Source organism: Hemiscyllium ocellatum, chromosome 2, assembly GCF_020745735.1.
Source record: "Hemiscyllium ocellatum isolate sHemOce1 chromosome 2, sHemOce1.pat.X.cur, whole genome shotgun sequence".
Taxonomy (NCBI): Eukaryota; Metazoa; Chordata; class Chondrichthyes; order Orectolobiformes; family Hemiscylliidae; genus Hemiscyllium; species Hemiscyllium ocellatum.
The window spans coordinates 3,197,147-3,202,528 of record NC_083402.1 but is presented as its reverse complement, the minus strand read 5'-3'; the positions used below and the strand labels follow the sequence as shown (position 1 = coordinate 3,202,528).

The following is a 5,382-nucleotide window of genomic DNA, read 5'->3' as shown; positions in this document are numbered from 1 at the left end:
ACTTCCAGGCAGAATATTTTCCTTCTACTACCACTCGCTGTCTTCTGTTGGCCAGTCAATTCTGTATCCAGACAGTTCCCCTGTATCCCATTCCTCCTGACTTTCTGAATGAGCCTACCATGGGGAACCTTATCAAATGCCTTGCTGAAGTCCATATACACCACATCCACAGCTCGACCATCATCAACATTTCTAGTCACATCGTCAAAGAACCCGATAAGGTTTGTGAGGCATGATCTGCCCCTCACAAAGCCGTGTTGACTGCATTTAATCAAGCCATGCTCTTCCAGATGGTCATAAATCCTATCCCTCAGAATCCTTTCTAACACCTTGCAGACGACAGATGTGAGACTTACCGGTCTGTAATTGCCGGGGATTTCCCTATTTCCTTTCTTGAAGAGAGGAATTACATTTGCCACTCTCCAGTTCTCAGATACGACTCCAGTGGAGAGCAAGGATGCAAAGATCTTTGCAAGTGGCGAAGCAATCGCATTTCTCGTTTCCCAAAGTAGCCGAGAACAAATCTGGTCCGGGCCTGGCGACTTGTCAATCTTAATGTTTGACAAAATTTTCAGCACATCAGCTTCCTCTATCTCTATCCGTTCCAGCATGCACACCTGCTCTTCAAAGGTTTCATTCACTACAGAGTTTGTTTCTTTCGTAAAGACAGAAGCAAAAAACTCATTTAGGGTTCCCCTACCTTCTCAGACTCCACACCAAGTTCTCTATGCCATCCCTGATCAGCCCTATTCTTTCTCCTGATGAAGGGCTTATGCTCGAAACGTTGAATTCTCTATTCCTGAGATGCTGCCTAACCTGCTGTGCTTTGACCAGCAACACATTTGCACCTATTCTTTCTTTGACCATTCTCTTATTCCTCACATAAGTGTAAAATGCCTTTGTGTTCTCCCTAATCCGTCCTGCCAAGCCTTTCTCGTGCCCCCTCCTGGCTCTCCTCAGACCATTTTTCAGCTCCTTCCTCGTCTGCCTATAATCCTCTAGAGCTGAGCTTGACCCTAGCTTCCTCCACCTTTTGTAAGCAACCTTCTTCCTTTTGACGAGACACTCCACCGCTCTCGTCATCCAAGGTTCCTTTATCTTACCCCTTCTTGCCTGTCTCAGAGGGACATATTTATTCATCAATTGCAACAACTGTTCCTTAAACAGTCTCCACATGTCTATAGTGCCTTTACCATGGAACAATTGCTCCCAGTCCATGCGATTAGTCCATGTCTAATCGCATCATAATTTCCTCTTCCCCAATTAAATACCCTCCCATTTTGCGTAATCCTCTCCTTCTCCATAGCTATGTAGAATGTGAGGTAGTTGTGGTCACTATCACCAAAATGCTCTCCCACCACAAGATCTGATACTTGCCCCGGTTCGTTTCCAAGCACCAAGTCTAGAATGGCCTCTCCCCTCGTCGGCCTGTCAACGTACTGAGTTAGGAAACCCTCCTGAACACACCTTACAAAAACAGCTCCATTCAAATCTTCTGCTCGAAGGAGGTTCCAATCATTATTGGGAAAGTTAAAGTCACCCATTACTACAACCCTACTATGTCCACACTTTTCCAAAATCTGCCGACCTATGCTTTCTTCAATCTCCCTGCTGCTATTGGGGGGGCCTGTAGTAAACCCCTAAAGAGGTGACTGCTCCCTTGCTGCTCCTAATTTCCACCCATACTGACTCGGTAGGCAGATCCTCCTCGACAATGGAAGCTTCTGTAGCTGTGATACCCTCTCTGATTAGTAGTGCTACACCCCCGCCTCTTTTTCCCCCCCTCCCTATTCTTGTTAAATGCTCTAAACCCTGGGACATCCAGCAACCATTCCTGCCCCTGAGAAACCCATGTCTCTGTTATGGCCACAACATCATAGCACCAGGTACTGATCCACATAGGACAGATGTCAGAGGTAGTTTTTTTACTCAGAGAGTAGTCAGGGGATGGAATGCTTTGCCTGCAACAGTAGTGAATTGCCAACTTTAAGTACATTTAAGTCATCATTGGACAAGCATATGGACGTACATGGAATAGTGTAGGTTAGATGGGCTTCACATTGGTATGACAGGTCGGCGCAACATCAAGGGCCGAAGGGCCTGTACTGCGCTGTAATGTTCTATGTTCTATTAACCTGGGTGGCAACTTTCAGGGATTTATGCCCCTGAACACCAAGATCTCTCTGTTCATCTTCACTGCCAAGACTTTAACCATTAGCCTAGTACTCTGCATTCCTGTACTGAAGTGAACTACCTCACACTTTTCCATATTAAACTCAATTTGCCACTTCTCAGCCCAGCTCTGCATCTTATCCATGTCCCTCTGTAACCCACAACAACCTTCAGCACTACCCACAACTCTACCTACCTTAGTATCATCCGCAAATTTACTAACCCATCCTTCTATGCCCACCTCCAGATCATTTATAAAAATGACAAACAGCAGTGGCCCCAAAACAGATCCTTGCGGTACACCACTGAGCTCCAGGATGAACATTTCCCACCAACCACATCCCTCTATCTTCTTTCTGCAAGCCAGTTTCTGATCCAAACCGCTAAATCACCCTCAATCCCGAAACTCCATATTTTGTGCAATGGCCTACCCTGTGGAACCTTGTCAAACACCTTACTGGACTCCACATACACCACACCAACCGCCTTACATTCATCCACCTGTGTTGTTACTTTCTTGAAGAACTCAATAAACCTGACTATCCCTAATCAAAATATTTTAGGAAATTCGGATGCCAGGAATGTAGGATGCTAGATGGGTTAGGTGCCAGGACACGTGATGGGAACGGTGCCAGTAAGTATTCTAATGTTTCGGGTAAGTCAGGGTGGGCAAGGGTTTTGGAATCAAGTCTGGTGAAGAGAGGGGGAGGCTGTTGGATGTTGTCTAGGAATGGGGAGGGGCTTATCAAACTCAGAGGGCGGGGGGGGCATCTGCTCTCCGTTGGGAGTCCAGTTCTGACAGGAAGTAGGGTTGGGTTAGGGTGTTGGGGAGAGAGGAGTTTTAGATCCTAAGGTGCTGGGCCCTAGGGGAAGGTGTGTGCTGGGTTCAGAAGCAGCGGTGAGTATCAGGTCCCTAAGGGAGAAGGGATTTGGGTGGGGAAGGAGGTTGGACGATGTAAAGTCACAGAAATGGACAGCACGGAAACAGACCCTTCGATCCAACCCATCCATGCCAACCAGATATGCTAAATTGATCCAGTCTCATTTGCCAGTATTCAGTCCATGTCTCTCTCATGTATCTAATCAGATGCCTTTTGAATATTGCAATTGTACCAGTCTCCACCACTTCATTTGGCAGCTCATTCCATAGATACACCACTCTCTGTGTGAAAACGTTACACCTCAAGTCCCTTTTGAATCTTTTTCCCTCTCACTTTAAACCAATGCCCTCTAGTTTTGGACTCCTTCAGCCTGGGAAAAAGACCTTGGCTATTTACCTTATCCATGCCTCTCATGATTATATAAATCTCTATAAGGTCTCTGGAGTTTTGTGAAGGAAAGGTTCAGTGCGTTTGTGTGTGTGTGCGTGCGCGCTAGGAAGGGGCAGGTGAGGGTGAGTGAATTAACGGCAGAGAGAGAGAGTGTGGGCTTTGCTCACAGAGATGGAGATCACTGAAACCCCAAACCCACCCCACACACAGTTTAAATGAGATGACCATGGGATTTAAGTGATCTGGAGTGGATTTCGCCAATGGATCTCCTGGGATGGCATGATTTGACCTCCTCCTGACCTAGCACAAAAGGGCTTGACCCTGAGAGTCCAGTTGTGATAATGCTTTATCCATGCATGCAGTCACCAAGGAGAGCATAAAGAGAAGCATAAAAATCGGAGATAGAGAGAGGTACAGAAAGATGGTATGTGTCTGTCTGGAGGGGGCTGCAGTCCAACTCTTCACAGACAGAAAGATGAGCGAGATAATCATTTGGATATTGAGTATAATGAGGAGGAGAGGACTACCCTGACCGACACTGTGTGTGTGTGTGTGTGTGTGTGTGTGTAAGGGAGAGAGAGGGTGAGGGAGATGGGGACGGTCAATGCCACTGCCTTGAATGCGTCAGCCTGGCCGGAAGCCGGCTTGTCAGCTCTGTTGGGCTTCCTGATCCTGTTCACGATCATGGCCAACACCCTGGTGTGATCATGGTGTTGACAAACTGGGCTCTGCGGGCTTCCCAGAACCTGTTCCTGGTGGCCCTGGCCAGCACGGACATCCGGATGGTCATGCCTTTCTCATTGGCCATGGAGTTAATGGGCTACTGCTACTTCGAGGCACTTTGGTGCGATGCCTACTTGTCTTTGGATGTCCTGTTCTGCACCTCGCCCATTATGCATCTGTGTGCCATCAGCCTGGACAGGTATGGTCCATTGCCAAGGTGGTGGAGTACAGCCTGAAGAGGACTCCCGGCAGGATCAAAGGGGCGATTGTCACCGTCTGGCTCCCCGTGGCCATTATCTCCTTCCCTCCCCTCAACTCCACCTCCCAGGTGGTGGAGCAGGACCAGCTTTGGCTGCCTGCTGCATCAGCGACGACACCTGGTACATCCTTCTGTTGTGTGAAGCCTCTTTCTTCGCACCCAGCCTCATCATGCTGCTGGTGTACCTCCGCATCTACTGGGTGGCCAAGCACCGGGCCCACAGCCTATCAGTGAAGATAAACGGACCAGAAGACTCCTCTCAGACTGAGGAGATGGCCGCTAGCAGAGCCGCCTCCCTTAAGGAGCCAGGCAACAGAGGGAATGCTGCTCCCGGCAGCAGGCTAGCAGCAGCAGCAGAGGAGGGGGGCACCAGAATGGCCACTACTGCTCAGTGGCAGAGCCCAAGGACAGCTCCACCTCCAAAAACCCCCATCCAAAAAGAGAGCTCCAAGAAAGACTTAAGCCTGAGCCATCCCGCCCCAGCAGCTGCTCCTTTGATGTGTTCTCCACCCGGTGGAGGAGTAAGGCCAGCTGCATGTCTCGGAGCAAGGCCTCCCAGGCCCAAGAGAAACACTTCATCTTTGTGCTGGCTGTGGGCATGGGGCTGGATTGGTTACTGCGACAGCTCCCTCAACCCCGTCATCTACACCATCTTCAACCAGAACTTCAGGAGGGTGTTTCACAAAGTCCTCTTCAAACCCAAGAAAAGGACATTTTAATTCAGCCTCCCAACATCTCTTCCCCCCCCCCCCCCCCCCCCCCCATTGCTCCATCCCATCTGGCCCATTCTTTGGTTTTCAACTGTCCTGGGGTCTGAAAATGTACATAATCTATATGCTGTACGTAGAGATGTAGGAAAATGCATATGTATCATCAAGTTGATACCTCCATATCCTACCAGATCCCACGGCTGCTGTCTCATTTGAGAGAGAGGACTGGAGGTGGTATTCTTTCTCA

The 5,382-nt window shown here is 48.8% G+C and overlaps 1 pseudogene; it reads left to right on the top strand.

Moving 5' to 3' along the window:
• Nucleotides 1–4,034: 4,034 nt before the first annotated feature.
• LOC132829777 (alpha-2C adrenergic receptor-like) lies at nucleotides 4,035–5,144 on the top strand (annotated as a pseudogene).
• Nucleotides 5,145–5,382: the final 238 nt, after the last annotated feature.